The sequence below is a fragment of the Cydia fagiglandana genome, chromosome 2 (assembly GCF_963556715.1).
Source record: "Cydia fagiglandana chromosome 2, ilCydFagi1.1, whole genome shotgun sequence".
NCBI classification, from domain to species: domain Eukaryota; kingdom Metazoa; phylum Arthropoda; class Insecta; order Lepidoptera; family Tortricidae; genus Cydia; species Cydia fagiglandana.
The window spans coordinates 10,063,069-10,088,482 of record NC_085933.1 but is presented as its reverse complement, the minus strand read 5'-3'; the positions used below and the strand labels follow the sequence as shown (position 1 = coordinate 10,088,482).

The 25,414-nt window shown below is 37.5% G+C and overlaps 1 protein-coding gene across 1 annotated transcript in view; it reads right to left on the bottom strand.

The window, feature by feature from the left end:
- Nucleotides 1-22,106, bottom strand: part of LOC134675716 (lachesin-like) — an 85,789-nt gene extending 63,683 nt beyond the window's left edge. Inside the window, exon 1 of the mRNA XM_063534028.1 lies at nucleotides 21,879-22,106. The gene's annotated coding sequence lies outside the window, so the exon portion shown is untranslated. The remainder of the gene's footprint in view (nucleotides 1-21,878) is intronic.
- Nucleotides 22,107-25,414: the final 3,308 nt, after the last annotated feature.

The window sequence follows — 25,414 nt, the reverse complement described above, 5'->3', positions numbered from 1 at the left end:
ACTTTTTGGAAACCGGGTTTTTTAACCTAATTAGACCCCGCTGAATCCGATCCGGTTGCTCGATCGAAATCTTGACCGGAAGTGAGATATTTGACATTAAAGGTCCGTTTTTTTTCGTTTTTCGTAAATAACTCTTAAACGGTGGTGCATAGCAAAAAAATTTCTATTACATAAGTAATATGCATAAAATTACCTACAAGAAAGATTCAGTACAATTTTTCGCTAGGATCAATATTAAAAGAGATTTTAACGCGGGAAATTTAATTATAATCACTTCTAAGGTCCCGTTTTTTAGGTTTTCGTAAATAACTCATAAACGGTGGCCAATATCAAAAAATGTTGTTAAACGTTAATAATCTACACAAAATTTTGAACAAAAAAGATTGAGTACACTTTTTGCAGGGATCAATATTTAAAAAGATAATAAAGAGGGAAAGTTAATTATACTAAATTCTAAGGTTCCTTGTTTTTATTTTTTCGTTAATAATTTGAAAAGTATGTATGACTCATAGCAAAAAAAATCTTATACATAAATAATAAACGTAAAATTTCCTACAAGAATAATGCAGTACACTTTTCGCTAGGATCAATATTTAAAAAGACAAAGCAGCGGGTAAGTTAATTATAATCAATTTTAAAGTCCCTTTTTAGTTTTTTGTAAATAACTCGTAAACGGTGTCCCATAGCGAAATAGGTTTTTAAGAATAAATTATCTACATAAAATTTCCTCCAAAAAACATCTAGAACACTTTTCTCTAGGATCAATATTTCAAGCGATATTAAAGGAAGAAAGTTAATTACAATCAGTTCACAGGTCACTTTTTTTTTAGTTTTTCGTAAATAAATCGTAAACGGTGGCCCGTTGCAAAACAATATTCTACATAAATATTAAACATAAAATTGTCCACAAAAAAGGTTCTGTACACTTTTTCGCTACGATCAATATTTAAAGAGGTATTAAAGGGGGTAAGTTAATTATAATCAATTTCCAGGTCCCTATTTTTAGGTTTACGTCTATATAGGGAAAGAACTATTTTATTTTATTTTATTTTCAAAATTTAGACCCTGTAGTTTCGGAGATAAAGGGGGGGGGGTATTTTTTTGTATTTTAATGTTTTATTTTGGGGAAGGGGGCTTTATCTCCGATACTACTGGGTCTAAAATTTTGAAAAGATATACAAAATAGAATCTATAGATGACAGGAAAACCTATTAGAATTATGCAGTCAAGCGCGAGTCGGACATTACTTAGTTTTTGAACCGATCCCTACAGGTTTTTTAAAGGCAATTCACTCGCGTTTAACATATATAAAATACACTGTTAAAAATTGGGTAATGTACGGAACCCTTGCAACGCGAGTCCGACTCGCGCTTGGCCGGTTTTTATTCATTTTGAGGTACGGAACCCTAAAAAGAGAAAAGTGTTCCATATAAAATTTTATATCGATTATTTATTTACAAGAACATTAAGAACTTATTTTGCTATGAGCCTTATTTTACGAGTCATTTGCGAAATCCTAAAAATAGGGACCTGGAAATTGATTATAATTAACTTACCTCCTTTAATATCTCTTTAAATATTGATCGTAGCGAAAAAGTGTACAGAACCTTTTTTGTGGACAATTTTATGTTTAATATTTATGTAGAATATTGTTTTGCAACGGGCCACCGTTTACGAGTTATTTACGAAAAACTAAAAAAAAGTGACCTGTGAACTGATTGTAATTAACTTTCTTCCTTCAATATCGCTTGAAATATTGATCCTAGAGAAAAGTGTTCTAGATGTTTTTTGGAGGAAATTTTATGTAAATAATTTATTTTTAAAAACCTATTTCGCTATGGGACACCGTTTACGAGTTATTTACAAAAAACTAAAAAGGGACTTTAAAATTGATTATAATTAACTTACCCGCTGCTTTGTCTTTTTAAATATTTATCTTAGCGAAAAGTGTTCTGCATGTTTCTTGTAGGAAATTTTACGTTTATTATTTATGTATCAGATTTTTTTTTGCTATGAGTCATACTTTTCAAATTATTAACGAAAAAATAAAAGCAAGGAACCTTAGAATTTATTATAATTAACTTTCCCTCTTTATTATCTTTTTAAATATTGATCCCTGCGAAAAGTATACTGAATCTTTTTTGTTCAAAATTTTGTGTAGATTATTAACGTCTAACAACATTTTTTGATATTGGCCACCGTTTATGGGTTATTTACGAAAACCTAAAAAACGGGACCTTAGAAGTGATTATAATTAAATTTCCCGCGTTAAAATCTCTTTGAATATTGATCCTAGCGAAAAATTGTACTGGATCTTTCTTGTAGGAAATTTTATGCAGAATACTTATGTAATAGAGCATTTTTTGCTATGTGCCACCGTTTAAGAGTTATTTACGAAAAACGAAAAAAAGGGACCTTTAATGTCAAATATCTCACTTCCGGTCAAGATTTCGATCGAGCAACCGGATTCACCGGGGTCTAATTAGGTTAAAAAACCCGGTTGCCAAAAAGTTATATGCTTTGCCAGTCGAAATCGATTTTATGAAAAATATGACCAGTCTAATTACTATATATGTTCAGAATATTATTTGAATAAACTTAGGATAGGATACTTAGGATAGGAAATAAAATGTGTGTTTTTATATCTTTAAACCCAATTACTAAGTAGACTGCACATACATTAAAGTCACATTAAAATTCCATTTTGCGAAATAGAGATTTCAACCTTTAACTTTGCAAAAGTAGATAATTGAAATATTCTAAAAGCAATAAAAATAGATTAGGTTAGATTCGAGCTACAATGACATTAGTTTGGGTTCAAGGCAAGGTTGCAGGGCCTCAACAAGGGAAAAAAGGGGGAGGGACTGTTGGCCTGGCTCAGTGAGCCAGAACTCACCCACTTATCCCTACTACTGCCGTAAGCAGGTAATGAATTCCCAATGTATTAAGTTTAGGTTTAATAAATTATAAATATATTTTATTAATAACATAATAATATACAAATATGTATAAGCATAAAGTAATAAATAAGCCTACAGCTATTAATAATGTCCGTAATCTGTATAATCCCAAAATACGGATCCCTCGTATGTGGATGCTGCTTACATAATCTCGTCTGTCAAGGTGTTTCGGCAGGAAAGGCCTTGGTAGACTTATAAATTCCTGAAATGAGGGTTCATACCTACCGACTAGAATTGGTTTCATGGTGGTATCAGATGGGTTACTGTACGGTAACCGATGGTCATCTTGCTTATAATCTCGTCTGCCAAGGTGTTTCGGCAGGAAAAACCTTGGCAGACTTATATATTTCTAAAATGGGGGTTCATACCTACCAACTGGAATTGGTTTCATGGTGGTATCAGATGGGTTAGTGTAGGGTAACCGATGCCGACCTTGCTTACATAATCTCGTCTGCCATGGTGTTACGGCAGGAAAAGCCTTGGCAGACTTATATATTCCTGAAATGAGGGTTCATACCTACCGACTGGAATTGGTTTCATGGCGGTATCAGATGGGTTAGTGTACGGTAACCGATGGTCATCTTGTTTATAATCTCGTCTGCCAAGGTGTTTCGGCAGGAAAAACCTTGGCAGACTTATATATTCCTAAAATGGGAGTTCGTACCTACCGACTGGAATTGGTTTCATGGTGGTATCAGATGGGTTAGTGTAGGGTAACCGATGCCGACCTTGCTTACATAATCTCGTCTGCCAAGGTGTTTCGGCAGGAAAAGCCTTGGCAGACTTATATATTCCTGACATGAGGGTTCATACCTACCGACTGGAATTGGTTTCATGGTGGTATCAGATGGGTTAAATTAGGGGTCCCGCTGGCCACCTTTGAGAGCGTCTGCCAAGCACTTCCGGCAAAAAAAATACTGGCAGACTTCGCTTTTATGTGTCTACATGTAAATTTCTAACTGCTGCCATAACTATTATTTCGGTATCAGATGGGTTAAATCAGTCCCCTTTTTTCGCACCGGAAGTGGCCTTCTTTTTCGTACTTTCGGCAAGTTCCGCCGTGGCAGACTATCGAATTCGGACTTAGCATCACTTTTATGGGAAACCATTGTGCATTTCATCGTGGTATCAAGTCGGTTAGAAAATTTGCGGCCGGCTCTTCTACTATAACATCAATATTTCATTGCATGTTTGAGAAAAGGTACTTTTATTTAACGGTACCGTTTGAACAGAAGCTCGTTTGGATACGGGTACCGATTGATATCGATACCGAAATGCTACTTTAACGGTCGGGTACCTTTAAAAGACCGGTCAAAACCATTTTTAAAGGTACCTTTTCAGTCCCTGGTTGAAAGTCGCCCGCTCCCACCGCTAGACTACCTACCCACCTACCAGCGCCTCTTGATTGCGGCCGAGTTAAAAATATGAATTTATAAAGAGGTAACGCTATAGGTATTATTGTGTAAAAATAACAACTGAGTGCAATTACGAATGTAGTAAACTGCGGTTGCGTCGAAAAAATATTGTATAGAATCACGAATAGGAAGAATCCCGATTGCGTTAAAATAACGCCTGTATCGAATCACGAATGTAGTAAACTGCGGTTGCGTCGAAAAAATATTGTGTAGAATCGCGAATAGGAAGAATTGCGTTTGTGTTGTCGATCGCATAATCCTTATCGGTACCTCAACATCATCGTAATCCTGTAATTAAATTTCCCTTAAACACAAAATAGTTACCGTAGATATTTCAATGTTGTTAATGAATACTCGAAACTATTTTAGAAAATAATGAGTTAATTTGAGTGGGGTCACGGCGGAATGTTAGGAATTCGGCAAAGGGATTGAAATCCCGAACTGTAAGCAGTCAGTAACCGAGACAGATTCCTCTATCCGGGAAAAGTTTGAATAAGTACTTACATTAACTTATAAGATTAACAGAGCTGTGTTCAAAATTACAGGATACTTGGTTGGTTTTGCGGCTTGATGAAATTTCTCCCATAACACCAAAAGCGGAAGGCGAAAGCAGCTTACTAACGTCACCTACTACCCTATGTACTTACTTAACGGCCACAGAAAAGATTTCCTGGTACTCGAATTATTTACAGGACAGCTCTGAAAATATTACATCTTAATGTCACGTTTCATGAACTGACTGAACTGTACAGGAAATGTTAAGTCGACATTGAAAAAGATCTTTACAGTACATATGGTACTATTTTCCCGCACTAGTGCGTAAAATAGCACTTTTCGTGCGATGTCAAAAGTTTAAAGGGCCATATGTATTTAAATTTATGTACTGTAAAAAGTTGTACGATACACGTGCGAATAGGTAATTCGCAACTCATGTCACTTCAACTTCGGTCGTGTTTTAATTTAATGCCACTCGTTTCGAATTTCCTTGTCTCGTAAATAATTTTTAAAAGTTTCTATTTCATATTTAAAAGTTTCATCTGTAGTAACAAGTATAATATTTACTGTGTACTTAATAATAATGAACATAAATAAATATTATAGGACATCTTTACACAAATTGTCTAAGCCCCACGGTAAGCTCAAGAAAGCTTGTGTTGTGGGTACTCAGACTACGATATATGTATGTATTATATATGTATAAATACTTAAATACATAGAAAACAACCATGACTCAGGAAAAAATATCTGTACTTACTTAATTTTATTAATTGAGAAGAACTGTAAATAGTATTTCACGATACAATAGGCCACCATCAACAGCCAAAGCATACCTACCTACTTATTAACACTTAATGGACAAAGTTAAATGTACCTACTAGTTAAAGTATAATTATAAACCAAAATTATTATCGCCAGCGTCAACGAAAAATGAAGGCTCCACCTCTGCTCTATATCTTAATAAAGCTTCATGTTTAAACGGTTATTCGAGATACTCAGTATGCTGAAGTATAAATAGATGAACCGAGCTGATAAGTGTCGCGGACGAGTGCCGCAGGCGGAGTATCGAAGCCGGCGCGGAGGCAACAGAGGCCGCAGTGCCATCTCGATCCCCGGCACTGTTATTGGGACACGTATTGAAAATCTTTATGTTATTATTACGCGACGAGGAATTTTGCGGCGCTAATACCCGTCGCGTTGTACATTTATTGAACTTTTTATTGGAAAATACCGCCCTCTACATGCGGTGTCGCTCGTGAAGGAATTTGACTTATTCATGTTATGTCTCGTCTATTTTTTTTTGTTCTGCATGAAAAAACTCATTAAAATACCTCGTCGTCGATGTTTATCTTCGGGATTGAATTAAAGAATTCTATTGGAATCCTGACAGTCCGCTTCAGCAATGTTGATTCTTCTTGACTTTCTCAGTTATAAAAACTTCTTTAATCACGACAGTTATATATATTAGTATTACTGCTATTGTAAGCATCACAATAGTTGATATCCTGTATGTTACTTTATACTGGTAATAATCACATGTTCACATGTAGTATGCACCTGACTTTATACTTTTTGGTTATTGTATCTATGGTCATGTTTGTTGAGGGAGAACTGTCAGATTTTGGCGGCGCTTCATTGCCCGAGGTTATGTTGGATTTGTTCTTTTGTAATCTTATAATTAATCCTGTATGTCGCTGTAATAAAAGAAATATTACTGGAAGCAGTGGTTTGTGTGCTAAACCCCTTTTACTGAGCATTAAATCTATGGACGATTTCAACTCAGAAAGCGGGATTGTGAATTCAAATGCCCACATAGAAATTGGTTAATTGTTTTCACCTGTATAGAGGTGCTATATTGAACCATCGCACTGGGAGATTTCGGCACAAGATCGGCAGAAGTAGAGGTTTACAGTGAATAAAAAGTGCAAGCCTTTGAAGAGCAGAGGCGAGTCGAACTCGACGCAAGATGAGTTAAAGGCCCGACCACCTGCGGTCATAAACTACAATTTTGTCGGAAGTGTGCAGACTGTCTAGAGCAAGCTTTGATAACAGCCTGTCTTCTAGAGCAGGCCAAAACAAATTAATTCAAATAATTAATTAGGTATGAATGTGCAGACTGTCTAGAGCAAGCTTTGATAACAGCCTGTCTTCTAGAGCAGGCCAAAACAAATTAATTCAAATAATTAATTAGGTATGAATGTGCAGACTGTCTAGAGCAAGCTTTGATAACAGCCTGTCTTCTAGAGCAGGCCAAAACAAATTAATTCAAATAATTAATTAGGTATGAATGTGCAGACTGTCTAGAACAGGCTTTGATAGCAGACTGTCTTCTAGAGCAGGCCGTGATGGCAGACTGTCTAGACAACTCAAGTCTAGAGCAGGCCATAACAATTTATACTTTGGAATGATATCTAGAGCAGGCCTTAAGGGCAGACTGTGAATGTTTATGATGAATTATACTTTGTCAAACTATAGAGTAAGCCTAAATGGCAGACTGTGATTGTTTATGATAAATTATACTTTGCCAAACTATTTAGAGCAGGCCTAAATGGCAGACTGATTGTTTTGATGAATTATGTTTTGCAAATCATTTAAAGCAGGTCTTAATACTGTGATTGTTTATGATGAATTATGTTTTGCCAAACTATTTAGAGCAGGCCTAAATGGCAGACTGATTGTTTTGATGAATTATGTTTTGCAAATCACTTAAAGCAGGTCTTAATACTGTGATTGTTTATGATGAATTATGTTTTGCCAAACTATTTAGAGCAGGCCTAAATGGCAGACTGATTGTTTTGATGAATTATGTTTTGCAAATCATTTAAAGCAGGTCTTAATACTGTGATTGTTTATGATGAATTATGTTTTGCCAAACTATTTAGAGCAGGCCTAAATGGTCTTAATACTGTGATTGTTTATGATGAATTATGTTTTGCTAAACTATTTAGAGCAGGCCTTATAAGGGTAGACTGTCATTGTTTATGACGTTTTATACTTTGCCATACTGTTTAGAGCAGGCCTTGAGGGCAGATTGAATGTTAATGTTGGCTTATACTTTGGCAGATGTCTAGACCAGACCAAGACTGTAAGTTAGTTCATATGTATTGAAAGTTTATTGAAAGAAGGCTATCAATACTACCAGGTGCTGGTTGTATTAAATTACTGTTTAGTGTTTATATGATCTCAGGTTATAGCATGTGAAGATTGTGAAGTGTGAAGACTGATTTCTCAATAAGGTTAATATATGCAACTAGTCATTGGTTGTGTGATCGACTAATAAAAGTCTATAGTCAGAAGTTTACAAAAACTGTTCTTATGAATGTTTGTTTGATATCGATAAAATTGTTATGATATATTGCTGTTGTTATTAATGTACAATTGTTTTTAGTGAGAGGACTCACTATAAATAAAAGGACGGCCGAGTTGTAAGCATCACAATAGTTGATATCCTGTATGTTACTTTATACTGATAATAATCACATGTTCACATGTAGTATGCAGCTGACTTTATACTTTTTGGTTATTGTATCTATGTGACCATAGATACAATTTTGTTGAGGGAGAACTGTCAGATTTTGGCGGCGCTTCATTGCCCGAGGTTATGTTGGATTTGTTCTTTTGTAATCTTATAATTAATCCTGTATGTCGCTGTAATAAAAGAAATATTACTGGAAGCAGTGGTTTGTGTGCTAAACCCCTTTTACTGAGCATTAAATCTATGGATGATTTCACTATGTAGGTAGTTAACTTTTTTTGACCTTTCGGACAATATGAAGAGAAAAGTGGTCGATCGCACGAAACCGTCCACTCAATTAAAATTAAAATTAAATATTTATCATTAAAAACCATCACTTAAAAGTTGGCAAAAGGAAGCAACTCAATAGCACTCTAGACTCAAGAGGACTGCCTGCTTGTTTTCAAAGAAAGCCTTGCGGTAATTTTGAGAAGTACTTTCTAATTCAGAGTACTTTTTATCTCAAAACGCTGGTGGCCTAGCCGTGAGAGCGTGCGACTTGCAATCTGGAGGTCGCGGGTTCAAACCCCGGCTCGTACCAATGAGCCGGCTCGTACACGCCACACACACACACACACACACACACACACACACACACACACACACACACACACACACACACATACACACACACATACACACACACGCACACGTACGCACGCACACGTTCGCACGCACACGCGTGTTTGTGAGGAGTACTTTGGCAAAGGGGATCGAATATGAAAGGCGTCTCCTATTTAATGCTCTAAGGGTACCTACTTGCATATAGTGCTAAAATTTTAACCGTGTTTTTGGCTTTGTAGTTACGTAAAAGACGTGATTCACGCATCACGCATTCATGTGTTGGTTAATATTTTCCATTATCAGATCTGTAATTCAAAAGGTTAACTTACTGGAATAAATATATTAAATATAAAACTTAATATTTCCACTTTATTCCTCGTTGATTGTATCATCCATATAATTTGTAATCGCGGGTTCTCATTGTCTGCATCCGAATGCTTTTAAATCTTACTTTAGTACCGCTTATAGCTTCGCTATCAACAGTTTGCAGAACGCGGGCGGCGGCGGCAAAGGAAATTGTGCTTCGTTGTATCAAACTGCTTCCGACGAACGCACGATACTGGCAATATTTGCATCTGCGCTTCGCCACAACACCGCTTACATGTGAACGTACTTAATGCATACCATAAAGCTTAGCTACGTACATAGGTATAGCATTGCTACGGGCAAATGGAAAATTGTACTGTATAGGTAAGCGGTACATCGCCGGAGACGACGGTGCGAATCATTTGTCACTTAAGCCTTTACTTAAACTGTATTATAGATAGATATCTTTGATTTGTACTAAAATACTAAAATCAAGTAGTTAATTCGACATGAAAACTAGCTGCAAAGTTATAAACTAATAAAATTATTCGAATAACCAATCAATACTTAACGTAAACCATCTACAGTGAAACCTGGATAAGTGAGACTTCAAGGAACGAGCAGATTTGTCTCACTTAAAGAGGTATTCCACTTACCCAGGCTCTCTGTTAGCCAGGTACAAATAAATTTCTGTCGCATTTACAGAGGGTCCCATTAATAGAGGTGTAAATAGAGGATATATCTCAGTTATAGTGGTGGTTAATAAGGTACATATTTTGTAATTATCTTTAAATGTTTAGGTAAAATAATCCTTGTCACTAAATATTTTAGTGCGGTTTAAATATTTATTTGAATTTATTTTGAATGATTATCCAAGGAATACATTTTGTTTTTCAATTAAATTTGATACGGACTTTATTTATTTATTTATTTATTTAATCTTTATTACACAAAAGAAAAATCTTATAGTACAAAAGGCGGACTTAATGCCATAAGGCATTCTCTACCAGTCAACCTTAAGGTGCAGTGAGTTCAGAAAACGGAGTTTTTTAAAAGCCGTAGCTCTTTTTTGGATCACGATACAGCTGCCATACATTCAATTAGCAAACTTGAGGGCTTTTTCTACTGATTAGAGTGATTAGAATCCTAAGTTTTTGACTTTTGCTCGATAGAAAACGATCACGAACATAGGTCTAAAACGGACTTTCAAGATTCGTAACAATTTGTGCACAAAAGATAAAAATATGAAAACTGCTTCTAATAACGCGCAATTGTATGCTTGAGCGACTACCAGGATTACTTTTTTTTTTAATTTCACATTCAATAAATAAGTTCCAAAATATGATATCAGCGGTTCCGTGCACGCAACTTCTTTGATCAGATGCCCGCTGGGCTCGGATCAAAGCACACGTATCGCAAATTTAATTAAAATGACAGTTGATTTTGGCATTTATTTCGACATTAAATCATATACATATACGAAAAAGTATACCAGTAGACAAATACTATTTAAAAAAACAGGGTAAATAATTATCATCAGATGGAGCTCGAGTCTCATCTTAGATTTGATTTGTTGGGGCATAATGGTTGAAAAAGGCAGTAAACTATCTTAAAACAATACGATTCCAATATCATTTAAGTAATTTGCTCCTTGAAACCCGGCTTAGAATGAAAAAAGTTTGAAGACTCATACTTACTGATTGGAATTAATTTTCATTATGCTGGTATTAATATTGCATACCTATTTGACGTACTTTTGTACGTCAACGTCAATGAACTGTGAAGACAATGTTGTGATCTTGTATTTATGTTACAGAACTTTTGATCTTCAAATATTACCTATTAATACGGAACATTATGTAAATATTTCGTGTACTACTTGAAAATCGTGCAGTGGTAAACCTGTTTTGTTGCTGTGAGGTCCGTCTAAGATAGATGTATAATGCGGTTACGTACTGTTCTGCAAACCTTCATGAAATCAAGAATAAATAAACGGCTACGGTCTAGACTCAGTCCTAGCGAGTTTTTGCGGCTTGTGAGGCCGATATATACCTACTGGCCTACGAGGCTTACAGCCCAAAATCGCTGCGGCCTGGATTGTGATTGCCTGTGTATCGAGTGTTATACTAATTTACTATAAAATAAAACAAAGTTTTTAATTCAATGATATTCTGTGCATATTTAATTTTATTTTTTATACCTCGTCGCTAACAAACAAGCATACGGCCCGGCCCGTCTGATGATAAGCAATCTTCGTAGCCTTTGGACGCCTGCAACTCCATGCGCGTTGCCGAGTCTAACACTCCGCACCCCTCGTTGATAACTGGCAACCATACTCACCGGCAGGAAGGACACTATGAGTAGAGTCTAGTGCTAGTGTTATTTGGCTGCAGATTTCTGTAAGGTTGAGCTCTGCTCTAGATCTGGAATGACATCCGCTGTGCTGTGCCCTACCACACGAAGCGAGATGTCATTCTCAGTTCCCATTCCCATACCTCTCTTTGGACGTAGTTCAAGGACCAGAGGTATGTCCATATATTTTAAATATTTTCGTCTTAAATTACTATAGAGATTCAGAGTCTGAACATATAACCGTAAGTTTACCAAAAAATTGCCGTAACAGCTATAGGTACAGTCAGATGCAGAGAGAAAGAATCCGCCAAAATGAAAGTTCCACCCTGCCAGGACTTAATTTATTGATAAAGATAACCATATATTTATTTGCAAAAAATACATATAGTGATGAACATAGGTGGACAGTAATTTTGGATGCGTAGGGTAGAGCGGGGAGAAACGTAACACTTTGTACTTTGACCTTAGTTTCTGGTTAACCCTTATTATTTTGATGAGTTTAATGTATCATATATAACGTCAGTGCATGATCTGTACATTAACGTCTTGACTAACATTATAATTGTGTATTTTGTTTTTAAAAAATCCTTTTTTGTTACTAATCACCCCGTTGGCGTGCAGAAAGTAACACGTTGTGGGTCAAAAGTAACAAGACACAGTGGGCTGTAATTTAATATAATATGACATATCAAATCAAAATAAAAACCGGTCAAGTGCGAGTCGAACTCACGTCCCAAGGGTTCCGTACTGCACACATTTTTGAACGAGCGAGCAAAGCGAAGTTCTTAAGTACATCCAACTGTTTATTCAATTTGTCCACACAGCTGGCTATCTTAGGATAGTTAGTTACCCATTTTTTTTGTTCAAGTATTATGTTAAGCATAGTGCCTACATTTTTTTTCATTGTTAGGTGTATCTCTGTTAATTCAAGATAACAGGGCTATAACCGCGGAAATCGAAGCTCGAAGTTCGCAAATTGCTGGCATTTCTCTCTGTCACTCTAATTACCTACGGTTTCATTGGTGTAATAGAAAAATCCCCGCAATTTGCGAAATTCGATGGTCGCGATATACGGCAGTTCAGCCTTCTCACTTAGCTACTCGTACTTAAACCAATTATTTGTTCTGTTTGAGCACTAACCTCCTAAAGGTCATGCTTCGACCTTGCGTGGAGGTGCACCTCTCTCGGATGCGTCAGGCCTTCGGCCCAACGCAGAGCTTGGCCATCAACCTTCGCACTAGCTGTCCGCACCACGTTTCACGTAAACAATTGCGGTTGTGGCCCTGACAGAGCTTATCCACAATTCTTATTATCAAAACCTGCTCACGCTTAGTTGCAGACTTCTTACGCGTTTTTCCAGTAATGTATAGGTATTGGGCCCAATCGCTTAGGGGTCATCCATTAATTACGTCACACGAATTTCTAGGTTTTTTGACCCCTCCCCCCCTCCTTGTCACATTTCAGACGCACGGCCGGTTTCCATCCTTACTTGGTAGATATTCCACCAATTCGCACGAAGCGCTTTGCTTCTACTTTCCTTATGCGCACTGCCAAGGAATGGAATTCCTTGCCGGCGTCTATATTTCCGTGTTCTTATAACCCGGCAACCTTCAAATCAAGAGTGAACAGGCACCTTCTGGGCGAGCTCGCTCCATCGTAGGCCACGTCTACGCCTCGGCTAGTCTGTGGCCATGAGTAAGGCCATTCATAATAATAAAAAAAAAAAAAAACTTGGTCACATTTGGCAAACCCCTCCCCCTAGTGTGACGTCACATTTTTTCTACGAAATCGCCAAATCGAATTAAGTAAGCACCTAAGTATTATAAATATTTTATCAAAATATTTTTGACGATATAAATATTAGAAATGATGACTTACGGCTCCGAAACGTGGTCTTTCACTATCGGCCTCATCTCAAAACTCAAAGTCGCTCAACGAGCTATGGAGAGGGCTATGCTCGGAGTTTCTCTACGTGATCGAATCAGAAATGAGGAGATCCGTAGACGAACTAAAGTCACCGACATAGCCCACCGGATTAGCAAGCTGAAGTGGCAATGAGCAGGCCACATTGCACGCAGAGAAGATGGCCGATGGGGTCGAAAAGTGCTCGAGTGGAGACCACGGACTAGCAAGCGCAGCGTAGGACGTCCACCCACAAGATGGACAGACGATCTTGTTAAGGTCGCCGGAAGACGCTGGATGCGGGTCGCTTCCAACCGGCACGTATGGAGGTCCAAGGGGGAGGCCTATGTTCAGCAGTGGACGTCTTATGGCTGAGATGATGAAATATTAGTAATTTTATAACCCAACACTGCTAAGGAAAGAAAATTAAACGAATAAAAACGATTATCGTTTTAAAAACTTGTTATTTAAATGTACAGCGAATAAAATAATTTAAATAAATTTTCGGTTACTGATGAAGTTAAAGTGACGTCACAAAGTTTGTGTCTCCCCCCTCCCCCATGTCACAATATGTCACATTTTCTTGACCCCTCCCTCCCCCTAAACGTGTAATGTAATTAATGGATGACCCCTTAGCAAAAGATAGAACAAAATCGACAATCTCCTTTCAGGGGAGCTTGCACTTGTCGGAGGCTCCGGGCCTTTAGGGCTTTCGACCTTCGCATTCAGACAATTTAACTATAATTGTTCTGTGTTTGAGCACTAACCTCCCGCAACTCGGCCTTCGGCCGTGCGTTTTAAAAAGCCTCTGAGGGATGCTTGGGCCTACGGCCCTACGCGTAGCTCGGCCATCGGCTTTCGAAAAAGCTGTCCACAGCTAGTTTCACGTAAACCATTACGGCTGTGTCCTTAAAACAGCCCAACCGCGTTTTCTTTCTTAAGTCCGGCTCACGCTTGACTCTAGATTTCTAATAGGTTTTCCTGTCATCTAGAGGTAGAAGGTTGTGTATTTTTTTTTTTCAAAATTTTAGACCCTATATTATCGGAGATAAGGGGGGGGCGGTCATTTTTTGCCTATTTTCTTAAATAATTTCTAAACTGTTTTATATAAAATTATAAAAAAATATATATTTGAGATCCTCAAAATAAGCCCTTTTAATATGTAACACGATATGGTTTGCAAAACTTGGTTTTCTAATTTTCTCATATTCCCCTTAAAATAGCCCCCTATACTTAAAATTCATTTGTTTATATTACATGTCCGTCTTTGGGTAGCAGACTTCCATATGTGTACCAAATTTCAACTTAATTTGTCCAATAGTTTTGGAGCAAATTGGCTGTGACAGACGTATAGACAGACGCACGAGTAGGCGTCACAAACCCGGTTTCACCGAAATCGAAAAAACCGGAAAAACCGGGTTTACAGCCAATTGTCAAAACCGGGTTTTTACTTTAATAAAACCGGCTTTTTCGAGTTTTTCGATTTTACACTTTTGTAAACATAGTTTCATTATTTTGAAGAGCAAATTAAAAAAACAATACATTATACGCACTAATTGTATAAATGAACAGCTTTTTAGTCTCCAACGTTATATCTATTTGCCCAGTTTTGCAGATAGACTGCTTTGATGGTCCTTGAAGTTAAGGCTTCAATCCAGGATGCTTCGGAGATATTTAGGAAGAAAGTTGTGTCGGAGAAGATTGCCTCTGAATTTTAATATCAGCTCCGTGTTGGCTAGTTTGTTGCACTGGTGAACGCAGAACACCTCGGTCTTGGAAGGGCAGGGGCACAAACGCCACTGAGAGAAATAGTCATCTAATAGATCCAGGTCCTTTTCCAGGATATTTAGTTCAATTTTCAAGCTGTCTTTTTGTGTCACAAGGGCATCATCAGCATAAGCAAACTTCCGCGATGTGGTGTTAGGCAGGATACGACTCAGACCTTTTCAGACCTATGACAACTAATACTAGGCTGTGTTGAGAGTGTGGAAAATCCGCTAGCGCGTACAGCTCGGCGGCCACTGGGGTACCGTCTATTGCTCTTGTTGTGAAGACTATAGTCCGTTTTTTTTAGCATTAGAAAGAACTTCGCAGAAGTAAGCTTGTAGTTCCAAATTCGGCACTTTTAGCGGTAATAATTTGAAGTAAATTATATGTATTGACCATGCTACATTAGATAATTCAATAATTATTAACAATTAAAGAGCCTGATAAAAACTGCACGCTTGCTTCTGTGGAGTTCTTTCTAATGCTAAAAAAACGAACTATAGGTCCGGGTTCACTTCTCCATCGAGCTGATTTGAAAGTTCCTTTGCCTTTGTGAGAAACGACTAAAACAGTGTTGTTTTGTTCCTATCTGCCCAGTCCATGATCGCCTTCTCGTTGACGTCAGATTTCCTTTATCCCCAGCCGGTATGGTGGCTATTCAAGTCTCAAATGTAAAGGGATGGGTGTTCCAAGTAAGGAAGGCGTGGAGTATGCCAGCAGCTACGTGGAGGATTATATATGCTGCATATCCGCGTTCCGCCGACTTGAATAATCGTGGTGGCGATATTGTTGCCATCGATGTTATTTGAAATCACGTTGACCAGGGCAGTAAGAGAAGACCGGCCGCATGTCGAAGTTCTATATTAATTGTTTATGGTATTATAATGCCGCTACCAAATCAAATCCCGGTATTTTATCTCGTTTAGCGAGTTGGGCATCATCAGCGGTGTATTTCCAGAAGGAGGACTATGTCAACACCGTTGTCATATAATAGGTTGCTTAGGCAAACCGGTTTAGAATTACTGCTTAGTTAAAAACTTTATTGATGGATTTGGATTAATTTATTGATATGGTCTTGGTAAAGTAAATAGAAATGTCGTGGAAGACGTAATATCAAAACATTGAACCTAAAAATAATTGCTTATTTTACAAATTATACGTAAGATCGAAATCACCGAAAAAACCGAAAACCCGGTTTTGCAATCTCACAAAAACCGAAAAACCGGTTTTATAAAATACGCACGGTTTTGTGACCCCTACGCACGAGTGATCCTATAAGGGTTCCGTTTTTTCTTTTTGAGTTACGGAACCCTAAAAGTACCTACTAATCATGTAAATTATTATTGATACTAAAACACACACACACACACACTTTAATATTTGCATTTCAACTACATAAACATTAGTATTTTAAGAAAACAAATCAATATTAATTCCTCGTTAGAAATTGTTTTTATTTCAAGTGATGAGATCAATTATTGTCTTATAAACATGTTATCTAATCAGATAATTCAGGGGTCAGAGTTTTTTCACTTACAAATATGGCATACATCGTTTACTAATATGGCATAGATCCAATAGGTTTATTGTATGGGATGTAAATGTTACTTTTGTATGGCTTTGTTACTTTTGTACCCGACCGCATTTTTCTGAAAACATGAAAGATATCTTTGAATTTGAAACGCAACGTGTGCGAGAAAAATAAATTGCAATCGATCTAATCAATATCCCTTCGGGTGGCAGGGCCTCCGGTTGAACGGTAGGAAAAATGGCGCGGCCATTTTTAAAACATGCCCCTGCGTGGCAGAGGCCGGGAGCCAGACACTCCCCAATTAGCGGTGAACCGGGAGACGGTTCCGTCACAACAAGCCCGTGTGTGGCAGAGACCGTCTCCCGGCCTCTGTACGACGCCGTATTTTGCGCCTAAAATAAAACCATTAAAACTATGCCTTGCTTGCTCACTTTTGCAAGATGAATTCTTCATTAAACAAGGATGGTATTCCTTAAAGGTTGAATTCCCGCGTAAAATAATGTTTTTTAGAAATGGCGTGATGTTCACGCCCCACCAGACCTCGTACGCACCGACCGTCGAGCCGCGAACATTCAGAAACCAGAAATTTATTTGCTAACAACATTGTCCTTACAAAGGTACACAAATGGAATACGCAGTGATAAAAAGTGAAATAAACTGTGTGAATCGTGTTAAATGTAATGTTTTGTCATAAAGACTGCTTTTTTTCAATCAATTGTTTTATTTCCTAATTATACATATTTTTATACATGAAAGAAAAAATAATTGGTAATATGAGATTTGATCAAGTCCAGCATAATTCAAATAAATATAATGAAATTCATTGGTACCTATACAATCAAAAAAGCTATTTTATGCTGAATTCAATTCAATCATACATATATTATTTTTGAGAATTGGTCAAATTTCTAGCACACGTCAAATTCGCGATGACCACCCATGGAGGCGCCGCCACTTGACGTATATTTTTCTAAATTTGCCGCACCACTCAACCTCAAGCCACCGTTAAATCTGAGGCGCCGCCATTCAACGGCTTGTTATATCTGTCCATCTCCCGGCTCCCCGCCACCATAGAGACCTAGCCAGACAATGCCACTCTAGGGGATATGCAAATATTCAGAAAATGTATGAATTTTAATACAACATAAACATCAAAGAACTAAAAGTCAAAAAAAGTACTTTTGATTCGAAAAATTTTGCGTCACGTTGCGTCCTCTCACACAACCTAATAGCACGTGGCGCTCGTTTCGACTGAATGCGCTGACTGAGTGAAGGGGGCACCACTGTCTATCGCTTAATAGCAGCGGAGTGGTATTTTGTCTATTAGATAAACCTACAGAGCAATAGTTACTTTCCACCCGCAGTTACCTTTGTCCCCGCTCTCCCCTATATTTCACTTGAAGAAGCATGCAAATTTTGCTTAGTAGCTAGGTAGTATAACTAAATATATACAAATTGAAGCTAAGCTAAGGTAAGTTATATAATAATAATATCATCGGAATACACATATGATTTTAATGAAATTGTCATTGAATTGATTTGTGCCTTATCGAAAGCCCTATTAATTAGAGTAGTACCTAAATAACTTTTTTCATTTGACGACTTCTGTATTTATTCGGTTTATTTAGTTCGAGTATCTAATGAATTCGATTATTTAGTTAATTTACATTTAAGTACGTCACATGTGACATGAACAGACAAGGAGAGCAACATAAAATATATTGTTTTGTCTTCCTTCTTTCAATGGAACTTTTTTAGAGTTTCTCTTCCTCAAAGGAGGCTAGTTGTTAAGACGAAACTCAAAATACTCTCATTTGCATCTTAAAAAAAATAGGATGGGTCACTGACCTGTCCCGGTAAAGTGAGGTAGTGTGCGTGACGTGTGCTTGTGTGTGAAATGGGGTAATTTGACAGAATCTGAAAATTTTCCCCGGGCCTACCTCACCTTAAGGCTAAGCAGAGAGATTGTGAGAGATTGTTTGACTTCATTGCGTCTTAGAAATTAATTAATGAAAATTTGTTTATTTTTGTTACTTATCAAGATTTCAGCTTTCGTTTCGATAGTTTTAACTACATAAAGTAACTAAATGAAACTTAAAGTCGTTTAGACACAATTAGAGGATTGGATAGACTAAAAGTTAGTAAGAATACGGAAATAGATCAATAAAGTCCAAGTTAGAGAGGTCGTAGATTTACGTTATCTCACACAGAGGTAATTCGTATAAAATAAAAGAAAAGCCAGAAAGCTGGGCGTCCTAAATAAGGTGAAGCGATACTTCACACCTGGACAGCTTCTAACACTTTACAAAGCTCAAGTCCGGTCGTGTATGGAGTATTGCAGCCACCTGTGGGATGGCTCAGCTAAATACCAACTCGCCGCTTTGGACTCAGTGGAGCGCAGAGCCAGGAGGATGATTGGCGACAAGAAGCTAACGGCTAAGCTTCAGTCTTTGGCCCATCGGCGGAAAGTCGCCAGCCTGTCGGTATTCTACAGGCTGCACTTCGGGGAGTGTGCCCAAGAGCTACACGAGCTTATACCACCGTCCCCATTCTACCATCGGACTTTTAGACGCACGGCCGGTTTCCATCCTTACATGGTAGATATTCCACCAATTCGCACGAAGCGCTTTGCTTCTACTTTCCTTATGCGCACTGCCAAGGAATGGAATTCCCTGCCGGCGTCTATATTTCCGTGTTCTTATAACCCGGCAACCTTCAAATCAAGAGTGAACAGGCACCTTCTGGGCGAGCTCGCTCCATCGTAGGCCACGTCTACGCCTCGGCTAGTCTGTGGCCATTAGTAAGCCCATTCATAATAAAATAAAAAAAAAAAATTCTAAAAAAACAATTAGGAAAATGTAATCTTATAAATATAGTCTCAGTAAAAGAGGTAAAATACACTCACTGTCTCAATTATAGAGGTAAATGTGACTATAAAATCACAACTACTAATCCCAGTTATAGAGGTTCGTTTTATCTCGCTAACAGAGGTAATTCAGTGCTAAAGTGTCGGGACCGCACCATGAGTCCTAGCGAGATTTCTCACTTATCCAGGTCCCACTTAACCAGGTTTCACTGTATATCATGGCTCCTCTACACGATCGGCCAACGCCGACCACTCCAAGGGACGCAGCCATGCGGTAGAATGAGATAGCAATATCACTTGCTCCCTCTAACGCATAAATGCGTCCCTCCGGATGATGGTGATGGAAGCATGACGTAGGAGGAAATGGGGTCATTCGAAGCATGATTTTTGGATGATTATAGGGGGGGTCAAAAATCCTGAAAAATAGATGACGTAATTTATGAACAGCCCCCTTCCTACGAAATCATTGGTGTAGGAGGTCATTTTTATAGTTAAATAAATGTATTTTCTTTCTTAAATGAGTGTTTGGATTCGGTCAATGGGTGAATGAGTGTTTGGGTAAATGTGTGTTTGGGTAAATGTGTGTTTGGGTAGTTAAGTGTTTTGCGATGAGTGTTAGGGCGACTTGATGTTTGGGTGTATGGGTGTTATGGTGTTTGAATGATGGGTGCATTGGTCGTTTGGGTAAATGGATATTTAAGTAGGTGAATGGGTCAATTGTGGGAATACGTACAATTGACCATATACGCAATATACCTACGAGTAATAACAGTCAATACCATTTAGATTAATTTTATTGGAGTTTTTCTTATTATTCTGCATTAGTTTGTTCTTGATATATTTTAAAGAGTTTCCAAATATTATCTTACTATTTTCTTAATAAGCGTCGCTTAATTTGCGGGACACGGAAAAACTGAAAACTGCGATTTGTGGACAAATCGAAGCGGTGAGCTCCAACAAGATTTGATAGTACTTACATGGGTTTTCAGTTACAATGGTCTGAACGTCTAGGTCCACATGAAAATAATATAAGAAGTTGCGTAGCAGGTTACATTTTTTCTTTATAATTGCAAGCTCACTGTCGTTAAATTAAAGATTGCGTACTAAAATGCACGGAATAATATTACTCTTTCAATACGATTTAAATTACTAATAATGAGTTGCTGATAGGTGTTTAGGAGTTTATTTACAGAAAAATGTGTTTATTTCAATAAGTTTCACCCGTAAATGACACCGTAATTTATTATCTGCTAGATACATTTAATTTAAAAAGACGTACTTTAATCGTCAGTAAATAGAGTGCCAATTTTTAATCTAAAGCGAGAGTAGTAGGTACGTGTATGAAAGATACATTTGGCACCAAAAAAGCGCTTCATTTGTTTTCTGCGGCGAGAACAATTTTATCCATCGACAGCTATTCATCGCGGCTGTAACATTGACAGATCCATTGTTATCTTGAACAAAGGGACACCAGGACGAAATTGAAATGAGTGTATACTCAAAATCCTCAAAATTTTACTTAGCAGCGAATTCAAGAGATTCGTTCGAAGAGATCGTATTTACCCAGTGATTAATAAGATCATACTAGATCTTCATAGAAATCTATGATTATGATTTGAACCCGTAAATGGTTTCGGGATGCTCAGTAAATGCATCGTCGGATTCCGTAATGACGGATATAGGATGGCCGCGTATCGGCTATTGCGGCGGCCAGACATTTCCCATGTGGATTTATAAACGCTATAAACTTGCAAAGGTTTCCACGCCGTGCCTAAATATAATTTACGTTTTCACACATGTCCTAGAAAAAACAACAAACAACAATTGTAATACAAAAACAAAATACCTATTATTGCTCTTAATAAAAAGCAGCAACTCAACATTCATTAAAAAAATCATGACTGCAATTTTCTTCAAGACTTTTTGTTAATTAATCTTATAAAATTAAATTCAAACTTGACTGTCTTTAAAATATGAAAAGTTGTAAACTACAGTATAAATACCTGCTAAGTTTACGTACTCATAGGCAATTAAAAACAGATCAAGGAATAACTTTTGGAAGAACTTTATAGTGAATCGAGCAATATAATGCAATTTTATGAAAGTTTCAAAGCGAAAACGAACTTTTGTATGCATTAACAAAACGATTAGCCAAACTGTATATTAACAACAAACTCCGAAGGAAAGTATGTTTGCATCTTACCTGGGAAACATCGGTCACCGGCCACTGCAGCCGCCCCTGGTTATTATTTAATGCACACGGCAGCGCGGGAGGGAGATGGCGAGAAGCGCTGCTAGGTAACTTTTTAAAGAGAGCGCACGAAATTACGAGCGCAGCGCGAGCCGCGGGTAGCGGCGATTCATTAAGAACGAGCGTGGAGGCTGCGCCCGCCCCCCCCGCACCCTGACCCGCCCGCGCTTGCGCACTCCACCGCTCCAATCGCTGCCCTGTTGCATCTGACGCGACGCGATGTCAAAACGTAAACGCTATGAATACGTTTTATCATCGCTGAATATGCCGACAATCGTACAGATGATCTACGCGCCGACATTATGAAATTTGAAGCGTACGTAAGCGTGCAGAGTGTACATAATACAGTAATTTTATACATTTGGCGTTTCAGGCGTTTGCTTCAAATCCGGTAGTTCTATTTTTTGCAGACTTATTTATGATGTTGGACCAATGACCTCGAGTGCCGAACACAACTTTGTCAAAAATCGAAAAACCACATAATTTTCAGATGTTTGTTGTTGGGCGATTATAACCTAAAGGACTAGTTTTTGATAGTATCTTCTAAAGACATTTTAAAAGTAGACTGCCACAATACGAGACCAGAAATGTCTATGTTTATCTAGGAGTTTCTGATATAAAGCCGTTCAAAATTTATAATTTTTTGAAATTACATTCGTAGGCTAAGTGAGTGCAGTGAGTATGCACTTTTGTCTCAGGGTATGCCGCTTGGCACGATGGTTCCTAAGGTCAAACAAAGCTGATTTGTTCCGGTAGCCACAAGATCATACCGTGCCTACCCCCCAAAAAGAGAGGGGAAAGGGTCGGATCCTCAGGTCCAATCTATACTATATTATTTTCTTCCTGCTCTTAGCAACTAGCCACAAAATCAAAATAGCCACATTACAAAATTTGACAAAATTACTGGATTAACACCAACCTGTGGTCACTTTCTGCGTTTGTAGAATTCGGATATGTATATCTATCAATGGGTATCCATAATCTAAACGATATTAAAGTTACTAACTAAAAATTTACACATTATACAATATAATCCTTTGGAGATTATGTAACCAGCGTTGTCTTTAACCTACTTATAAATTGGAATAACCCGCTGAACCTCCATCAGAGCTTAATCTCAATCCCTTAAATACGATGGTTTCCCTGATATTTATGGTAGGGCTCTAAGCACAAGTTAAGCCGGAGACCACTCGCTTTGAATAACAATAATTATCGCTTAGGTTTGTTTTTAGGATGTCAAAAAAAATATTCTTTCTTCCAATTTTTTTCTTTCTTTTATGGAAGTTTTTTCATGTATGAACGCTATAGAAAATCTCAGATCACGGTCACAATTGAAAGACGGTAGTCGTTTAAAACCAACTGGCACCTGCGTCAAAAATTAGGTTGCCGACCGAACCCCAGATTCCTTCCGGGATCGAGAACAATGCTAGAAAAAAGATGAGTCTTTGAAGACCTATTTTTTACATTTCCGAATAAAAACTTGTCAGTTTGGATTGTGAAGGTGAATTTTTTTACAAGCTTTTATTTACTTTCACCTGACCGTTGTCTGTCTGTAATCAAATCTTGCAAGTTAAATTTGATCCACTTCCCGGTTTCCGATTGAGCTGAAATTTTGCATGCATATATAAATCGGATGATAATGTAATATTATGGTACCATCGAGCTGATCTGATGATGGAGACAGGAGGTGGCCATAGGAACTCTGTGATGAAAAACTCTGTGTTTTTAGAATTGTCTCGATGAGTATTAGTTGTCTGTCGTAAGAAAAGTACAGTCAGCTATAAAAGCTTGTACCAAAAATGAAATTTTTTCCAAAAACTTATTACATGTTTATGCCACCAGCTGACGGTCATTTCACCGCGATACAATCTGGCTAACCATTTCTTCAATTCACAATAACGACACAGTTTCAATCGCGACTATCGAGAGCAGATGACATTTTTTTATGTTTAGGTGGCTACAGTTCCTCAACCTACCAACGTAGCAGCAGCTAACGTCCATTAGGGTTCGGCACACATCGACCATATCACACATTTAGGAGCTTTCGTCCGAGATGTTACTGGTCCAGAAAATTTGTTCCTGGCCCGCGGTCTAAGCGGGTGATTGTTTGAGACAATTGTTGTTATGACAGCATTAAGGTGACATTCCATTTCCAACTGAAGCTGCAATACTGCTCATTGACAGCGACGCATTTCCATAGTAAAATGAACAGTATTGCAGCTGCAGTTGGAAATGAAATGTCACTCTTACGAGTATAAAGGCATTTTAGATATGTAATCACATGTCAGGCAATATTAAAAAAATAGCGCCACCAGTGATAACTTTAAGAGGATAAAAATTTGATGGCTTTGGCGAATCTATTATCTATTAACGTACTTATCGTTGTATGGGGGGTCAAAACTTACCTTCGTATCCAGGCTATAACTATTCAAAATAAAATCAGTTTTAAATTAGCACAAAATAATATTCACTTAGTCGTTTAGTCAAAGTTTTCCATCACAACAATAAAACACAGAACCAGAGTCAAATTCCATAGCGCCCTCGCGCAAGAGTAATCCGCGACCCGAAATCTGACGGCTTTTCTAAATCCACCCCCTTTTAAACGTCAAATCCCGATATTGTTGAAAAGTGAGAATATTACACGAGAATAACTATATAAATCACGGATGTTGTACGTATTCAACGGGACTGGCTTTTCTCTTTGAGGATAAACACATTGCTTCCTTTTTAGTTATTGAATGCGAGCAACTGTGTCGTTTCAACAGAGTATACCATAGTTTCCGCCTTATTCATGAAACAGGGGTCAATTGGTTAATTTATGTTTTATCCCTTTCTTACGAATACATGAGTCTAAATGACTGATGAAGTCAAACGATTATTAGCTAATTGAGGCTTGTTGTACGTCAATGAATAGTGCCATTTACCAATGTTAGATTCCTTTGGGGTTTATTAAGGGAAGGTTTATGATTAGTGCCATGTATGGCACTACATGCAGTGTAGATGTAATATATATTGTATTATGTATATACATATAACTAATGTCATAACTTATTCATATAGAAAAGATTGATGATTTTGTAATCTGAAAAAATAAATATATAACCTATGCTTACCCTGTAGGTGTTAAACATTTTATCACTTTTATAGATAGCTTTTTACCTAGACTTGTGAATTGCATTTCGTTATGGCTAGAACAATCGACTGCAAATATAAAACTACATATCTAACTAAATTATTGTTTACCATGTTTTGTTGTCAACAATTTAAAGCAAATATAACTGAAGAAAGTATATACCTAGGTAATTGTAGATATTTTACTTTCCTACCGTAGAGAAATAAACTAAGTACCTACCTAAGCTTAAGAATGTTCACTCCATAGACGGATAAAAACCCATTTATAATTGAAAAATAACTAGTTTTAGACAAGTTTTGGAAAAAATATTCATAATACGCGCTTACTAAGAAGGTATTAAGTTTTGAGCGACCTT